The 18063-nt window shown below is 45.1% G+C and overlaps 1 protein-coding gene across 2 annotated transcripts in view; it reads left to right on the top strand.

The window, feature by feature from the left end:
- RNF183 (ring finger protein 183) overlaps nt 1–18063 on the top strand; it is a 90163-nt gene that overhangs the window by 62587 nt on the left and 9513 nt on the right. The window contains exon 1 of one of the 2 annotated variants that reach the window (XM_077475047.1): nt 14296–14646. The exons of the other annotated variant lie outside the window; for it this stretch is intronic. The gene's annotated coding sequence lies outside the window, so the exon portion shown is untranslated. Of the gene's footprint in view, nt 1–14295; nt 14647–18063 lie in introns of those variants that run through there. 2 annotated transcript variants of the gene reach the window in all.

Consider the following 18063-nt stretch of genomic DNA (forward strand, 5'->3'; position numbering starts at 1 on the left):
GTGACATGTCCACTGACATCCGACCCATTTCGATCTGAAAAAGTGTGACGGAGGAAAAACCTACTTTTCCATCTGTCTGGGGATCGGATCGGGTGACGACGGACTCTACGGTCCATCCTCATCCGATTCCCCCATAGGGGAGAGTGGCGCTCTGACAGGTCCATCCCTACACAGTGTGCAGAGACGGACCTGTCATCTTCCTGCTCAGCGGGGATCGGCGGCGATCCCTTGCTGAGCAAAGCGGGCTCCGTACATGGACACGTCCGTGTCAAGGAGCCCAAAAAGTGCATTTTATGCACAACTATAGTGATCAGGCCAAAATGAGGGACAAATGAGGAGGAATAAGGGACGTTGCTCCAAATTGGGGACAGTTGGGAGCTATGCTACTATCTGGCTTTAGTGACAGAATAAACAATCCACACAAAACCTTTTATTGGATCTGTTCAACATTAATCACTGATAAATACTTTGTTCTTCAATTTCTGGAAAACAATAAAACACTTTAAATAAAACCAGTTCTGTGCCATGTTTCCCCAAAGGGTTAACGGCACCGGAGGCAATATTGCAGCCACTCGTCCATGGTTGCTGAGCTAAGGAGATTTGAGACTCATGACAGCCGTGGAGCTGTGTGTGTATTTACTTAACAAATATTAACATTACAATGCTATTCCTTCTACAAACAGTAGGAGAAGGGGTGACTTGCTGGTCTAGACCTTCAGGCTGCATTCGAACACTGGCATTCACGACAGGAAAATGCGCCAAAGCGCGCATTATGCTTGCAGTGCCATTGTGTTTTAATGGCACCCCAAACACGGGTAATGGTGGTGCATTTTGTTAGGTGTTGCCAAATGTGCTTGACTTAATGCCAAAATCTGGTACTTGAACTTCTTTGACACATTTTTGGTGCAGGCAGCCCATTTAAATCATAGGGCCGTCGATTGAAAAATTGTGCTAAAAAGCATGACCCAAATGCGACTGATCACTCAGGTGTGACTGCAGCCTTAAAAGAGAAATAGAAAAATGAGGGCGCACCAACCTTGTGCATTATCCTTAGATATATTTTATTAAAAGAAGAAATTAAAAACTACTCGTAAACAAACATGTGAAAAAAAACGCAATATAAAATAGCCTTCAGATGAAGGCAATCAGTCTGACAACAGTCTCCAGACTTGAGGGCCACTGCCGGCTGACGCATTTCAAAGGGATACCTTGTTCCTGAGAGCCCAGACTGGTGGTATCCAGGAGGCTTGTTGTATCCAAGCTGATCGATCAACTTGGTACATTCAGCCTGCCCATTAATGGTTCGAATCTCAGCTGGTTCATGCTGAACTGGCCAAGATTTTAACTGTATTGACAGCCTTATGCCCCGTACACACGATCGGAATTTCCGACAACAAAACTGGGAATTTTTGTACGAAGAATGTTGGCCAACTTGTCTTGCATGCACACGGTCACACAAATGTTGGCCAACAATTGCGAACGTAGTGACGTACAAGATGTCTCCATTACGAATGCTAGTTACGGTATATCTCCGGCTCGTACTTGATTCCAAGCATGTGTGGACTTTTGTCCGACTGACTTGTGTACACACGATTGGAAAGTCCGACAACAAACATTTGTTGCCAGAAAATTTGAGAACCTGCTAGCCAACATTTGTTGCCGGAAAGTCCGCCAACAAATGTTCGATGGAGCATACACATGGTCGGACTTTCTGCCAACAAGCTCACATCCAACATTTGTTGTTGGAAAATCTGATCGTGTGCACGGGGCATTAGTGTTTTCTCTATAAAATATTGGATAGATCAGAAAAATTGGATTAGATTGAGTTTATTGTGAGGGACTGTGCAAACACATCCGCAGGCCAATTAGATAATAGATTTGTCATACAGATACAGCATCATTGTCTGCAGTATTTGTTAATGTCAGTGGTTCCTTCTTTCCACAGTCCATCCTAGTTAAAGATTTGTTTTCGGAGATGTTCTGGGATTTTACTGCTGACCAAAATCCATGTTTCTGTGTGTTTTTTAAATGGGAAAATAAACCTGTGTCCTCATATAATCTTAAAGCCCCACTTGAACTTTCAGTTTAAAGCAGCTGACATTCCACATGCATCAAAACAAAAGGTGTGCAAAGTCTGGTGTCCTCAATGTTGAGAAATACAGACAGATACATTTCCTGCATTCCATACCATCAGGGAGGGGTGTGATTGGCCTCAAATGTATTCTGCAGCAGGACAACGACCTCAAATGTACAGAAAATGTCATTAAGAACAATGTTCAGTGTAAAGAACAAGGAGTCCTGGAAGTGATGTGGTTTGGCCCCAACAGAGTCCTGATCTCAACATCCATCGAGTCTGTTTGTGATTGTAGGAAAAAAAAACGAAGCATTTGAGGCAGTTTTCATTCACCGAAGATCTGGGGTTGGTTCTCCAAGATGTTTGGAACGACCTACTTGGCGAGTTCCTTCAGAAACTGTGTCCAAGTGTACCTATGATGCTGATGCTGTTTTGAAGGCAATGAGCGGTCACACTAAATATTGATTTGATTTTGATTCCTCTTCTGTTCATTTGCTTTCTATATTTTTTAACCGCCTGCCGACCACGCTATAGTTAAGTGACAGTTTCAGCGTGGCCGGGCCAGTTCTGGGAGGGTGTCACATGACGTCCTCCCGTGATCGCGCCCGCTGGTGGTGTGCTCCGGGTGACACCCATCAGCAGGGCCCAGGGCAACGCCACTGCACTGGTCTGCATCTCTCGTAGGCTGTCTGAGCTGTTCCCGCTGGCCGCTGATGCTGTCTCACACAGCCGAACGGAGTGAAGCCGCCTCCCCCCTCCTCTCTGTTTTCATTCTCCCAGGAGGAGGGACACTGCTGAGGATGTTACATGATGTGAGTTATGAACTGAAGGGGGGGGCCTGGTCTGCACTGAAGGGGTGGTCTGCACTAAAGGTGGGTCTAACATAAAGGGGCGAGGGGTCTGTACTGAAGGGATGTCTGCACTGAAGGAGAGAGGTCTGTGCTGAGGGAGGTAGTGGGGTCTGTACTGAGGGAGGGGGGGTTTGACGCATGTTTTTCCACACTGTGTGACACCAACTCTAGTGACGCTACTGGTGCAGTTCCAACAGTGCCCACCAGTGCTGCCTATCGGTGCTGCCAATTATTGCCTCTTCATGACATATCAGTGCAGCCTCATCAGTACAGGTCATTTTTCTCATGTTTGCAATTTTTTAATTTTTATTTTTTTACATTTTTGGTCTTTTTTTTGTTTGTTTAGCAAAAAAATAAAAGTTCCACTGCTGATTAAATATCACCAAAAGAAAGCTCTATTTGTTTGAAGAAAATGTTATATAGGTACAGTGTTGCATGACACAGATGAAAATTGGTCTGGATAGGAAGGGGGTAAAAGTGCCCACTAGGCAAGGGGTTAATTGATAAAAATAAGCTATTAACACTTCTATTTATGAAAGCATTCTTAATTTACAGCATTTTTTCACACTTGCTTAAAACTATTGCACAATACTGTACAGTAGTTACTAGTGATGAGCTTTCTGTTCGGGTTGAACATGAATTTGACTCGAACATTGGCTGTTCGCTCGTTCGTCAAAAACCGAACATTATGGGCCGTTCACACGAAATTCCAGCAGCACATAACGGCCCATAATGCACTGCGGGAGCACAGTGCATTGCTGTATGATGATTGGCCAGAGCATGCACCATGACCTGCATGCTTTGGCCAATCACAGTGCCTTCAGCTAAGAGAGCCATAATTGGCCAAAGGCAGGGTGCCTTTTGCCAATCATGGCTCAGGGGGGACTAAGTCCACACCCCACACTATATAAGGCTGCCTGCACGTCGGTCTATACATAGAGATATATCCACTGTATCCAGTGGATACAGCAATTTTACACCGAGCAGGCCGTATAGTATATACAGGAGGTCCCCTATTTTCAAACATCCGACTTACAAACAACTCATACTTGCAAACGGAGAGAGACAACAGGAAGTGAGTGGAAATCTACCCCTAGGAAGGGAAATTCTCTCCTGTAAGAGTTAATATGGGAAAAAAAGGTGTCTCCGCTGAAGCTTTATCACCAATCCTTGTTTCTACAACAACCAAAAATTTCAATTCAAAATCCAATTCTCATTGGACAGAAAGTGAGGTGAAATCTTCTGAACAGGGGCACAGACAGCAAAACAAACCTTACAGGGGTGATGATAACCCTACCCTATGTTATCCAAAAAGCTTAAAAATAGATTTTTTGGCTGGAGCTACACTGTACCTGAACCTGTACCTGTTCCAAATTACAAAGGGATTCAACTTAAAGAGGAGCTGCACAAAAAAAAAAATATTAAAAGCCAGCAGCTACTAATATTGCAGCTGCTGACTTTTAATAATATCACACTTACCTGTCCCAGGTTCCAGCGATGTCGGCGGCAGATGACGAGCGATCGCTCGTCTCGCTGCAGCCACCGCCGCCATCCTCTGTCAGGGAATCGGGAAGTGAAGCAAGAGGGCTTCACTGCCCGGTTCCCTACTGCGCATGCGCGAGTCGCGCTGCGCTGGTTCCCCGCTGTGTCTCTGGGAACTGTGTGTTTCCCAGAACACAACGGGGGGGGGGGGGGGGGCGGAGCCATGCGGCGGTCTGGCCGGAAGTGGGTGCAGTTACCTGGATTATCCAGGTAACTGCACCCCCCTCCCCCCCGAAAGGTGCCGATTGTGGCACCGGAGGGGGGGAGGGATAATACTAGCGGAACTTCCCCTTTAGGGTGAAGAACCGCTTTAAGAACAAACCTACAGTCCCTATCTTGTTTGTAACCTGGGGACTGCCTGTATACTTTTGCTGTTCAGAGTATATAAGGCCTGGGGGCCCCACGCCTTTTTTTTATTTGGGTGCGGGGTTCCCCGGGGGGAGGGGGGCAACATTGCATTACATCCGAAAGCAGTTTTAAATTACTTTTCTTCCTTTAGAAATGTCATTTTGTGCAGGGATTGTTCTAAACATGGGAAAAATGCCCCACTTTTTTGCATTGATCCAGGTCCCCAAACACTTTTCATGACAATAACTTGCATATTAGCCTTTAAAATTAGCACTTTTGATTTTTTCACATTCGAGTCCCATAGTCCCACTTTAACGGGGTTCGTGTGTTCGCATACATTTTTGGTCTGTTCGCATGTTCTGCCGCAAACCGAACTGGGGGATGTTCGGCTCATCCCTAGTAGTTACAATAAACCCCGAATCAAGGCATCAGAAAAATAGGATTTTTAAAACAGCTTACCTGTAAAAATCCTTTTCTTGGAGTACATCATAGGACACAGAGTCTCAAGTAATTACTTGGTGGGTTATAGGCCTACCTTCAGGTGTTGACACTGTTATAACCTATACAGGAAGTTGACTCCCCTATATAACCCCTCCTCCTTCCAGGAGCACTCAGTTTTTGTAGCCAAGCAATATAAGTAATATACTCTTACCCCATAAAACAGAGGGGCGGGAGCCCTGTGTCCTATGATGTACTCCAAGAAAAGGATTTTACAGGTAAGCTGTTTTAAAAATCCTATTTTCTTTATCGTACATCATAGGACACAGAGTCTCAAGTAATTGGTGGGATGTCCCAAAGCAATGCTACTAGAGGGGAGGGAGACACAACCCGTAGGGTAACCCCCAGACCTGAGGACTTATACTGCTGCCTGCAACACACTGCGCCCGAAGGCGATATCCTCATTCCATCTTACATGCACTTGATAAAATTTTGCAAATGTATGTATTGAAGGTCAAGTCGCGGCCTTGCAGATTTGAGACCTGGAGGCCTGGTGACACACTGCCGAAGAAGCACCAACCGCTCTGGTAGAGTGCGCCTTAACTTGAAAAGGGGAATCTTTCCCTTTTAAATCATAAGTTTGAATTATAACTTGCCAAATGCACTTAGCGACAGTGGATTTTGACGCTGCCTGTCCCTTCTTAGGACACTCTGGCAGAAGAAATAAGACATCAGTCTTACGAATCAGAGCAGTTTTCTTAAATACGTTTTCACTGCTCTCACTACATCAAGACAATGTAGAGACCTTTCTTCCCTGGAACAAGGTCTTGGGAAAAAATCCCTGGCAGGACAATATCTTCATTCAGATGAAAGCCTGAAACCACTTTTGGCAAAAAACCTGGACGAGGGCATAACACCACTCTGTCCTCCATGAATAATCAAATATGACTCCTTACAAGAAAGGGCAGCCAATTCTCAAATCCTCCTTGCTGAGGGTATAGCAAATGAAAATATCAGCTTCCTAGTCAGAAGGACTAAGGGAATATGCTACAACGGTTCGAATGGCTGTTTTTGTAACGCTGACAAAACTAAATTTAAGTCCCAAGGGATTAAAGAATGCATAGCAAGCAGTCTTTAAAATAAAAATTGATAAGGCTGAGACTTGGCCCTTAATAGTACTCAGGGCCAACTTCATCTCTATGCTTTAATTGTAGAAAGGTAAGAATTCTGCCTATGATATATCTCCGAGGGTACCAACCCTTGGACTCACACCAGGAAACACAAGCTTTCCAGGCTCTATAATATATAGCTCTAGAAGCTGGCTTCCTAGCATTAATCAAAGTAGAGATAACTGACCTGGAAAGCCCATGTTTATTCAGAATGTGGGTCTCAATAGCCAAGGCATTAAATTTAACGTTCGTAAAGTAGGATGGAATATCGGCCCCTGAGATAGCAGGTCTGGCCTTAGTGGAAAGAGCCCTGGACCCTCCACTGCCATCCTTACGATCTCTGCGTACCATGAGCTTCTGGGCCATGCTGGTGCTACCAGTATTACCGATTTTATTTTTATTTATTTTTATTTATTTTTCTTTCCAGCTTGATCCTGCAAAGAACTTGAGGTAGCAACTGAATCGGGGAAAAGTGCATAGATCAGTAAAAACTGTATGCGAGTGGATCCCCTGTCCTGGATGCAAAGTTGACTAGCTTAGTGTTGAATCTGGACGCTAGAAGGTCTACGTCGGGAGTCCCCCATCTTTGGCAAACAGCCTGAAACACCTTGGGGTGAAGAGACCATTCTCCTGGGAATAACTGCCGGCGACTTAAATGAAAACTGCCGATAGGCATGGGACATTCTCTTCTGTTCAAGTTAGAATCAAGGCTCCTAGTCCTCAGCCTGAAAAGGCTGGCATCTGTCGTTACTACCTTCCAGATAATTGATCTGAAGGACTTTCCCTTCAGCAGGTTCCAAGATAGTAACCACCAACTGAGGCATTGGGACACTCATGGGGACAGCCACATTGGCAAGTCCAAAGCTTGAATCCTTTTGTTCCAAGCAGACAGAATACTGCTTTCAGTTTCAAATGGAATTGAGCATAGGGAACTGCTTCGAATGAAGCTACCATCTTCCCTAACAACCTCATGCAAAGGCGAATTGAAGGATTTCTCTTCGACCTGATCATCCTCACCAGCTCCTGTATGGAGCTGATCCTTGCGGGAGGCAAGGACACCCCTTTTCTGGGCTGTGTCTATGATCAGGCCCAGATACTCCAGCCTTCTTATGCCCCTTTCACACATGCGGACAGTATGTCCATATTTCATCCATCCGTTTGCGGATGAAATACAGACATACATGCATTCCTACGGGATAGCGGGTGTCTGCGGATAAACATCTGCAGACACCGGCTATCGCCCGCCTCCGCTATTGTCCGAGTCTGCAGACGGAGGAAAATCCTATTTTTCTATCCGTCTGCAGAGCGGATCCGATGAACACGGACAGACAGTCCGTGTTCATCCAATCCCCCATAGAGGAGAGCTGACAGGGCGGTCCCTGCACAGTGTGCAGAGACCGCCCTGTCTGCCGCCGGCTCAGGGGGGGACAACGGAGCAATCCCCGCTGAGCAAGCAGATCATCATGGGGCGGATCATTACTGATCCATCCCGTGTGAAAGGGGCCTTAGTGGCTTTAAGGAGGATTTCTTTAGGTTGAGAATCCAACCCAAACCTTCCAGATAACTGCTTGTGATGGCTACACCTTGCTTCAAGCAAGCCACTGACTGGTCCATTAACAATAGATCATCTAAGTAAGCCAAGACAGTTATGCCCTGTGCCCTTAACCTGACTAGAGGTGGGGCTAATACCTTAGTGAATACCGAGGTGCTGTAGCAAGCCCGAAGGGCAAGGCTATTAACTGAAAATGCTTCTGTTCTACTTTGAACCGCAGAAACCTCTAGTGAGGAGGAAATATATGGACAAGCAGCTATGCATCTCTGATGTCGATAGACGCCAGAAGTTTTTCTCCTTGCAGGATGGAAACGACTGATTTGATTGACTCCATGCAAATGGAGCGGATTTTCAGGAACCGATTTAGAGTACGTAGATCTAGACTTGGTTTGATATCCCCCATTTGACTTTGGCACCGTAATTAGGTTTGAGTAAAACCTCCAACCTTGCTCTTGTTTGGGAATCTGTCTGATCACCCCTTGAGCCAATAATCGGCCTAATGCTTGCAACAGGGATTGCCTTTTCCCTGGATCCTTGGGAACGTTTGATCTCAGAAAATGAGATGGTGGAAACTCTCCATTTGTCCTGAATCGCCCTTTGCCAGACTTCTGAGTACATCAGAAGTCTTCCCCCCCACCTTGGTGAGGGGAGATGCCTCTTCATAAGGAGGTCTTGTATTCTGCTTTGCAGACTTGTAGCCCCAGGTCTTCCTTTTATGCCTGGTCTGATGGCAGAGGCCGAACAGTTTAAATGAAAAACGCTTATATTTTCTTTTGCCTGGCAAAAGAGTACCATTTCCGCTGGAAATAGTTTGAATGTATTTATCCAAACTATCGTCAAATAATCGTTCTCCCTTAAAGAGGGATTCCACCAAAAAAAAAATATTAAAAGCCAGCAGCTATAAATACTACAGCTGCTGACTTTTAATAAATGGACACTTACCTGTCCCGGGTTCCAGCGATGCCGAGGCCGATCGATCGCTCGGCTCTCGGCTGCTGTCACCACCATTCTAGGTGAGGGAATCAGGAAGTGAAGCGAATCGGCTTTACTTCCCGGTTCCCTACTGCGCATGCGCGAGCCGCGCAATAGGAAATCTCCGCGTTGTCACTGGGACCCGTGTGTATCCCAGCAGACAGCGCGGCAGGGCAGGAAATGGCGTAGACTCCCACGGGAGTCTATGCCCGGAAGTGGGTGTAAATACCTGTCTTTGACAGGTATCTCCACCCCCCTCCCCTCTGAAAGGTGTCAATTGTGACACCGGAGGGGGGGAGGGATCCGATCAGCGGGTGGAATCCCGCTTTAAAGGGGAAACTAGTTAGAAGATTCTTACAGGGCGTCTCAGCTGACCAACCCTTTAACCAAAGGGTCCTTCGCATATGTACAAATGCAAGGCATGATGCCTGGTGAATAGAATCCTTTATAGCGTCTACAGCAAAGCATAATGCTTTAGGTAGCTCAGCCAGCTCCTGTGCTTGTTGTGCAGGGAGCTCATTTGAGAGCATCTGTGAACTGGTCCTTTAAGGACTGACAGATGCCTATAGCTGCAATTGCATGCTGAGCAACAGCACCTGCTAAGAAGTTGGAAGGTCTGTTAAAATCCTTTTTTTCTTATCTGTTGGATCTTTAAGCAAAAAATATTTTTTATTTTTTTTCACATTGGAAATCACAGCATTAACTGCTGGAACTTTCCATCTTTTAGTGACTCTTTCTTCCATAGGATAGAGCTTTGCAAATCTCTTTGGAAGGGAAAAAATGCTTATCCGGATGATCCCATTCGGTATAAATAAGCTTTTTTAGTAATGCGTGGACGGGAAACGCATGCAAAGGCTGTAAAGGCTTCAAAGAACCCAAGGAAGAGACCAGCCCTTCAGCTAACTCTGTTAGGGGTAGCATGCAAGTAGAGCGAACCATCTTTGCAAGTCTCTGTACTTCAGATTGTGAAGTAGGGATCCTTGGGAACTTCAAGTATTGTTTCCCAGAGAAATAATCGCATGTCTTTCCTCCCGATCATCTGAGCACTGGATGGAGGATGCGATTAAAGCCGCTAATCTTCCTTCTAAGCCTTGCAAGGCAGAGGAAAATGCATCTTCAGTCACCTCTACAGGGGCTGAAGTGTGTGAAGCAGTTGCACCACTGCTAGCTTCCAACGACTCACCCTGGCTTGCCATGTCAGATCTCTCCAGAGAGGAAGAGAGTATGGAGGCATAACTGGGATTCCCAGTGCCTGGGGGGTGACACTTTAGGTACCTTTTTATGGTAGGTCTGGAAGACATAGTGCAAAGCACAAGCAGAGGTACACACAAAATAACAGTTCTTTTGCTACTAAATAACAATCTGTCTGGGAATGCCTGTTTTACACCCTTACGTGCCCAGCACTCTGGTGTCTCTTAGTGTGACAGACTTCCCCTCTTCAGTTAAAAAGTCTTTCTGAAATGAGTGTATGTGATATAAAGCCTCAGGTGGAACCTGATTGGCATCCTCAGCGCTTCCCCTCAGCTATGCGGCGAGTGCTGTGTGTGTGGACGTTACATCCATACACAGCGACACATGACCTTGTGGACATGCCCCTCTGTGTTCTCAGGCCCTGCTAGGGACTCAGATGGCCAACACAAAGTAAGGTGAACGTACTATACACCTCTACAAAGGGGGGGGGGGGGAAGAGGGGAAGGGGTTCTGTCAGCAGATTTATAGTTTTTTTTGTTTTTTTTAAACCACAGACGCATAGGGCGTTTCCCAATGTTACTAGGTGGAAGTGCTGGGTTGTAATTAAACCATGCAGCTAAAGCAGCTGCGTCAACCAATCAGCCACCGCCCATATAGAAGTTTATACACATCTCTGTATTAGCAACTGATGTATTTGTTACCAAATCCCACAAGATCTATAGTAAGAACCCCCCTCTGCCACTGGGACCACACATGTTCTGAGACAGAGCTGCACTAAGACACATCATAGGTAGTGTAAGTTACTCCTTATAGAGGAGACATTTATAAGGCATACAAGGTATATTGAAGGAAAAAGCAAAGCTTCTTCCCTTACCTTGTCCTCGCTGCAGGATACTGCTGATTTAACAGACAGATCCAACTTTCACTCATCATGGCGGGCTGCGTTTAAACATGCTCAAAGACTTGGGCCCTTTTTAAAAGGGTTCCACTCCTTTGGGCCTTGTATAGCACCCCTCAGGGCAACTTTAGGAAATGTAGCAAGACCAAAAAGCGTCCTGGTTCCTAGAGTCCAGCTCTCAAAGAAAAGCATTACAGGCAAAACCTCGTTCTTGCATCGAGGTCCAGGTACCATCCTATGGCCTCAGTGGCGAGGATGGATCTGATTGTGGAGGTTTCTTTAAATCCAGCATGGATCCCTCCTGGAGCTCCTTTAGAGCACATCTTCACTCGTGACCAACACCTTTAGACACTGGCGAAAAAACTGAGTGCTCCTGGAAGGAGGACGGGTTATATAGGGGAGTCAACTTCCTGTATTGGTTATACCAGTGTCAACACCTGAAAGTAGGTCTATAACCCACCAAGTAATTACTTGAGACTCTGTGTCCTATGATGTACGCTAAAGAAAATACACTGATACAGCAAAATACTGATTCTAGGTTTATTGTAACGCCAATGATGCAACTAAGAATTGATTTCTGCCGCTTACAACATCTCCTAAAGAAGGCAAAGATTTTTGAGCTCCTGACATATGTTGGATATTTTGTGTTATCCCGTTGTGAATATTAAACGATTTTGGACCTCTTGTTTGGTGCTTTTGTAAGACTTTGTGGACCCTCAACTCTGGGCACCCTATTTGAAGGGTTGTCCTATTTTCTGGAGAGCAGACCTTCCAGAGATACTGTGCCCTGTCATAATCCAATTGTCTACTTATTTTAAATTTTTTTGAGACTCAAGATGAAGAGTAGTAATAAGGCTTATAAGAATCAAGTGAAGCTAAAGGATAACAAACAAACTTTTCATAAGTAAAGCTGGCAATACCGTACACTAGCAGATTACCATACTACCATGTTGGTTAGAAAAAAACTATACAAAATTTCTTCTACTCCTATGGCAAGCTTAAAGTGGTAGTAAATTCAGTTTTTAATTTGTACTCATGCAGGGCTGGTGCTAGACTATTTTGACTGTATTTTTTTTTGGGGGGGGCTTCTGGCTTCTCCTCGTGGCCAATTGGGTCTTAAGACCTGCTTACTTATTAGCTGGGGGGACGAGAAGCAGGAAGACAGTAGACAATTTGAATTCGCTATGGTCACACAACTGTGTGGGCTCAGGGCACAGTGCTCTATCCCCCCGAGCCCCCCCCCCCTTTTTTGAAGCCAATTAGAGCATCTGGCTCTAGTCAAGTGTTTCAATAATTTTTTTTTTAATCTATGCGTCCAGTGCCCTGCATGTAGATTAGGGGCCAGGCACATGGATTAGGGGGGGGGGGGGGGGTGCCCCTAATGAAGCAGATGCCACTTTTCTCCAGATCTGGAGGAGGAGGATAGCATCCACCAGGGCTCCCATGGACCACAAGGTTGAATGCTTACCCACTGCCAGCAGGGTCAAGCTCTGTTGAGAGCCTGAATCGGAGGTACCATCTGTGGAGGCGATTGACGCACCCCCACCTACAGCAGCGGGAAATCTAGGGTTCTCTAGGACCATTGGAGGTCCCCCCTTGTGAGGAGCTTGGGGAGTATCCTGGGGCTTTGTGGAACGCCCCTAAAAGTACTAACGCAGCAGAGGTGCCAGAAAGGATCTATGGCTCATGTCACCTGCAACCTCTTCACCAGTCCTCACCGTTGTTTTGTCTGAAAAGGGGGTGCTATCACAAGATTCCAACCCCTGGGAGACCTGGTGCCCTCCTTACAAGGAGTCAGAGGAGGTGGAAGAGGAGGCAACCAGCAGTGGCCCAGTGACGCCCCCCCCCCCCCACAAGTGACAAACATCCTACCTGCCCCCAAGACAAGGGGGCCTCCACCTCACGCAGTTATTGTGGCTCCAGCGGTGGATGAGAAGGGACGTTGGGGAAACCAGCGGCCATGGTTACACCCTAGGCAGCTGCATAGTTCGCCTAGTGGTAGCGCCGGCCCTGCCTATAGAAAATATGTGTAATCGGGACGATTGTTTGATTTTCTGATCGTTCGTATACTGCTTTTGAGACCCGTAAACACGAAAGAATGAGCTTATAAATAATAAAAGATACTTCCAAAGTCCTTTCCTGTATTGAGAGGAATGGACTCCAGAGAGAGAGATATCATTTTGCCCCTATTTAAATCATTACTAAGACCTCATCTGGAATATGCTGTTCAGTTTTGGGCACCAGTTCTCAAAAAGGATATTGAGGAACTGGAGAAAGTGCAGAGAAGGACAACCAAACTGATAAGAGGCATGGAGGAACTGGGCTATGAGGAAAGATTAGAGGAACTGAATTTATTCACTCTTGCTAAGAGGAGATTAAGGGGGGATATGATCAACATGTACAAATATATAAGGGGTCCATATAGTGAACTTGGTGTCGATTTATTCACTTTACAGTCAACAAAGAGGACAAGGAGGCATGCTTTACGTCTAGCGGAAAAGAGATTTCATCTCCAAACACGGAAAGGTTTCTTCACAGTAAGAGCTGTGAAAATGTGGAATAGACTCCCTGCAGAGGTGGTTATGGCCAGCTCGTGGATTGCTTTAAGAAGGGCCTGGATTATTTTACTAAATGTACATAATATAACTGGGTACTAACATTTATAGGGAAAGTTGATCCGGGGAAAATCCGATTGCCTCTCGGGGGATCAGGAAGGAATTTTTTGCCCAGCTTTAGCAAATTGGATCATACTCTGCTAGGGGTTTTTGCCTTCCTTTGGATCAACTGTGGGTATAAAATTGGGTATATGGGATTGTATGATATTATTATTATTATTATTATTATAAAAAAAAAATCTTTTGTGGTTCAACTGGATGGACTTGTGCCTTTTTTTAACCTGACTAACTATGTAACTTTTAAGGAGATATAAACTGATAATTATAAGGGAATGGTAGTATACAATTTCCATTATAAAGATTATCTCTTGGGCTACAAGTAAAGGGTTGTGATTAATAGTTATTAATATTACTACTTTTTTTTTTATTTTACTCAATATTATGGTTACTATGAGTAGAAGTGTCACATGCACATTACATCACTTCCGATTCTGCTGGAACATAGTTGCGTACGTGGGAAGTTTTCCTGCGTCAAGAATTTTCGTACTATTAATGGCATTCTTGTCTTGCATCAATTTGTTCACCTGATTTATTTATTTATTTTTTGTACTAGGCTTAAGACTACACCATTATAATGATATAAGACCGCATTGGCAGATCCTTGCCTATGTGGTAAGGTTAAAATGCATCTGCTTCTGGTGCAGGGTGGCACACAGCATCATTGTACAAAGTGCATATGGCTTGGGTCAACCTATTGCTGCCAGGTGGGAGGGTAGAGCACATTCAGCAGGATAAAGAGAAGAGGACAGAATCCCCCAGGACCTGAATGGCAGACGGTTGGCTCCACCCTCCCATGGCTACCCCCCCCCTCACCTGCTGCTCTTACCTGTTCTGTGTACGAGACAATCACCTTTCTGCTGCAGCTGCCACTCTGCTCTCTCTACACTTTGCCGGGTATGATGACTCCCTGATGACTTCCCATCTGCCCTATTGCAGGTATTTATGTATTTTATTCTTATTGCAGGTCAATATACCATCATGAAATAGGTGTGCATAGTGCAGAGATTGGCACGGGGCCTCATGCATGGCATTTATCACCACCCGATAAGTGCTACCCAATGATGGATTGATTGTATATAAAAACACACATGCAGAAGAGCATCTGGAACACATGCGGACTGTGTTTCTATGGTGTGAACTGACCCTTAGGGCACATTCACATGGCTGCGGATAGTTTTCTGTGTTCAGAGGCAGCTAAATGCGACACGGCCGCATACAAACTCGCCCATTAGCTGTGGCCGGAATGTTGCAGAAATGCTGACCCTTTACACACACTGCCTGTGTCCAGGGTCGGTCAGAGGCTCTATTTGATTGCTGGTTCACACTGATGCAAATTTATTATGAATTTGATGCATTATAAAAAGGGTCCTGTGTGAGTTTAGTGCGATTTTTCCTCTCCATAGCCATCAATGGAAACTGAAATGAAATCGCATCTTGCGTTCAGATGTGTGCAACTACTGCTTTTTCTGTCTAGATTTTTCCATATTTCCCCCCTCACAGAAATTGCAGCTGCACCCAATCCCATCTGAAAAATTAAATAAATTTGCATTACAATCGTACTGTCTTTAGCACAAATCGCAGTGCAAAATCACACAGATTTCCAAAATTTTTGCATGAGAATCACACCCATTTGCATCATATAAGTGTGAATCCACACTCTGTTCACATGTAACCACTCATGGTTACACTGAGGTAGTACAAGCCATTGATCTGTACAGAGAGTACAAACCTGACAGCTGTTCAGACACACTGGGGTGGATTTACTAAAACTGGTGCAGCTCTGCACAGAAACTAATCAGCTTCCAGGTTTTATTATCAAAGCTTCATTGAACAAGCTGAAGTTAGAAGCTGATTTGCTAGCGGAATGGAAAGGTAAATAAGGGGAAGTCTGATAAGTTGTCAAGATTTTTAAATCTTTTTCAAAGACAAAGTATGTACAGTATTGCCCTAAAGAACCCCTATGATTTATTATATGAATTAAATTATTCCATTCACACCTGGGCATTCCAGAATTGCGGCAAAATGCAAGTGCAATTTTGCTGCGTGATAAATTGCTCTGCAATCTTTGCAAACCACATTGCGGGAAACTTGTTGCACAAAAAGGTTCAGGAGCTTCTTTTGGGGGCGACCAGCTTCCCATGATGCCGTTTGCCACGCGACTGATAATGGGGTGCCATTAAGAAATAATGGCATTGCAAACCTGTCCCATGTTTTGCTGCGATTCTGGAATTGGGGGCAGACTTGCCTAATTCTGCCCGTGGTTCCAGAACGCCCCAGGTGTGAATGGCGCCTTGTTTCAAGGGTATCTACAGCCAAAACTTTTTTTTTTTTAGATCTTGTTAGTTTTGGATAGAGTGGAAAGGGTTTGGAACCTCTTTTATTGCTGTCTGAAGGCCATTTGGGGAGATTTTAAATCGTTTCCTGCCAATGTGACAACATACCAACAAGACTAAAGCCGATCGCATTTTCCGATGGGAATTGTGTGATGACAGGCTGTTGGCAGAAAATACGACCGTTTGTACGCTCCATCAACCTTCCGTGGACAAATGTTGGATGGCAGGTTTATACATTTTCCACAGACAACAGTGTGTTGTCCAATTTTCTGAGCGTACTTGTGTACACAAGTCCGTCAGACAAAATTCCAAAGTGCAAACACACATGCTCGAAATCAATGCTCACCAAACACAATATTAGCAGAAGGTGCCCAAAGGGTGGCGCTAAAGAGATTTAAAAACCAGGTAGTGCTTCACTACGTTTGTGTTTGTTGGCTGACAATTGTGTGCCGTTTGTATGCAAGACAAGTTCCTGACCAACGCCCTTCGGACAAAAGTCAGACGCTTTGTCTGTGGAAAATCCGATCGTGTGTACGAGGCTTAAACGTGATGGGATGAGCAATCCTTGTATTCCATTTCTTCTTTATTTTTTTTATTTTTTAAAATTGTTTATTTATAACAGGAGACATAGACCAACAAGATACATACGTTCCACATGTCTAACAGAGTAGAAGGCAAAACAGGTGATACAACAGCAAGTCTCTGCTAACATTAATATCAATAACCGTTAATACCATCTTTGTGGAATTCAACGCATTATCACTGTCCCGTGGGCACACCTCCCAAGGTCTTTTTAAATGAGCAACTACTCGGATACAACCCCCAGGAATGGGGGGTGGGGGGTGTAGAGCGAGAAGAAGAAAAAAAAAAAAGAGGAAAGCAGGTGGAAAGGAGAAGAGCGGGAGAGCATTAAGTATGTGGGAGGTAGCGGGAGAGGGGTGGGGGGTGAAGGGAGGGAAAAAAAGGTCGGGAGCAGTGGGACACACGATCATGGAATGTGCAGAAATCTGATCAGATTCGCATATACTGGGGTCTATGTCTACGACCCCTTAACTCAGCCTACTATAGTCTTTTCCTGCAGTATTATGTATCCATGTCAGACCCTCTCAGGGCCTGGCCCGCAGCTGAATATATAAACATATTCCAGCCCTGCCAGGTTTTAGTGAAGGCCTCTTCTCTATGTCGTGCTGTGAGGATAAGGTCCTCCATTTTCCTGATGTCCTCCACCTTGCGAAGCCAGAGGTCAATGGTCGGCGGAAGAGCCGATTTCCATTGGAGTGGTATGCAGGCCTTAGCTGCGTCAAGCAGGTGGCGAATCACTGATTTCTGATATTTCCTTCCATTTCTTCTTTAACCACTTGCCGACCGCCGCACGACGATGTACGTCCTATTTTTGAAGAGGGATATCTCGGTAACGGCAGCAGCTGCTGCCACAATCGAGATATCCATCTCTTCAGGCGGCGGTCGGCTGTACGATAACGGTGGTCTCCGCGGCGGATTCGCCGCAAGATCACCGCTATCGGCGGCGGGAGAGGTGCCACCCCCCCTCCCGCCGCTTACCGGAGCCGTCGGTAGCGGCGGAGGCGATCGGGTCCTTCCGTCGGCTGGGCATAGAGACAAGTGAGGCTAAGATGGCCCCCACTCGTCTCTATACCATAGGAGGGCGGAAGCGACGTCAAAACGTCACTTCCGCCCATACCTCTTAAAGGTATATTTTTTTTTTAAATGTCAGATTTTCTTTTTTTTTTTTTTTTTTTTGCATTTTAGCCCAAATATGAGATCTGAGGACCTTTTGACCCCAGATCTCATATTTAAGAGGACCTGTCATGCTTTTTTCTATTACAAGGGATGTTTACATTCCTTGTAATAGGAATAAAAGTGATCCATTTTTTTTTTTTTTTTTTTTAAAGTGTAAAAATAAATAAAATAAATTAAAATAAATAAGAAAAAAAAAAAAAATTTAAAAACACCCCGTTACGACGAGCTTGCGCACAGAAGCGAGCGCATACGTGAGTAGCGC

Source organism: Lithobates pipiens, unplaced genomic scaffold (assembly GCF_037356315.1).
Source record: "Lithobates pipiens isolate NorthernLeopardFrog02 unplaced genomic scaffold, aLitPip1_a1.2 Scaffold_1, whole genome shotgun sequence".
NCBI lineage: Eukaryota > Metazoa > Chordata > Amphibia > Anura > Ranidae > Lithobates > Lithobates pipiens.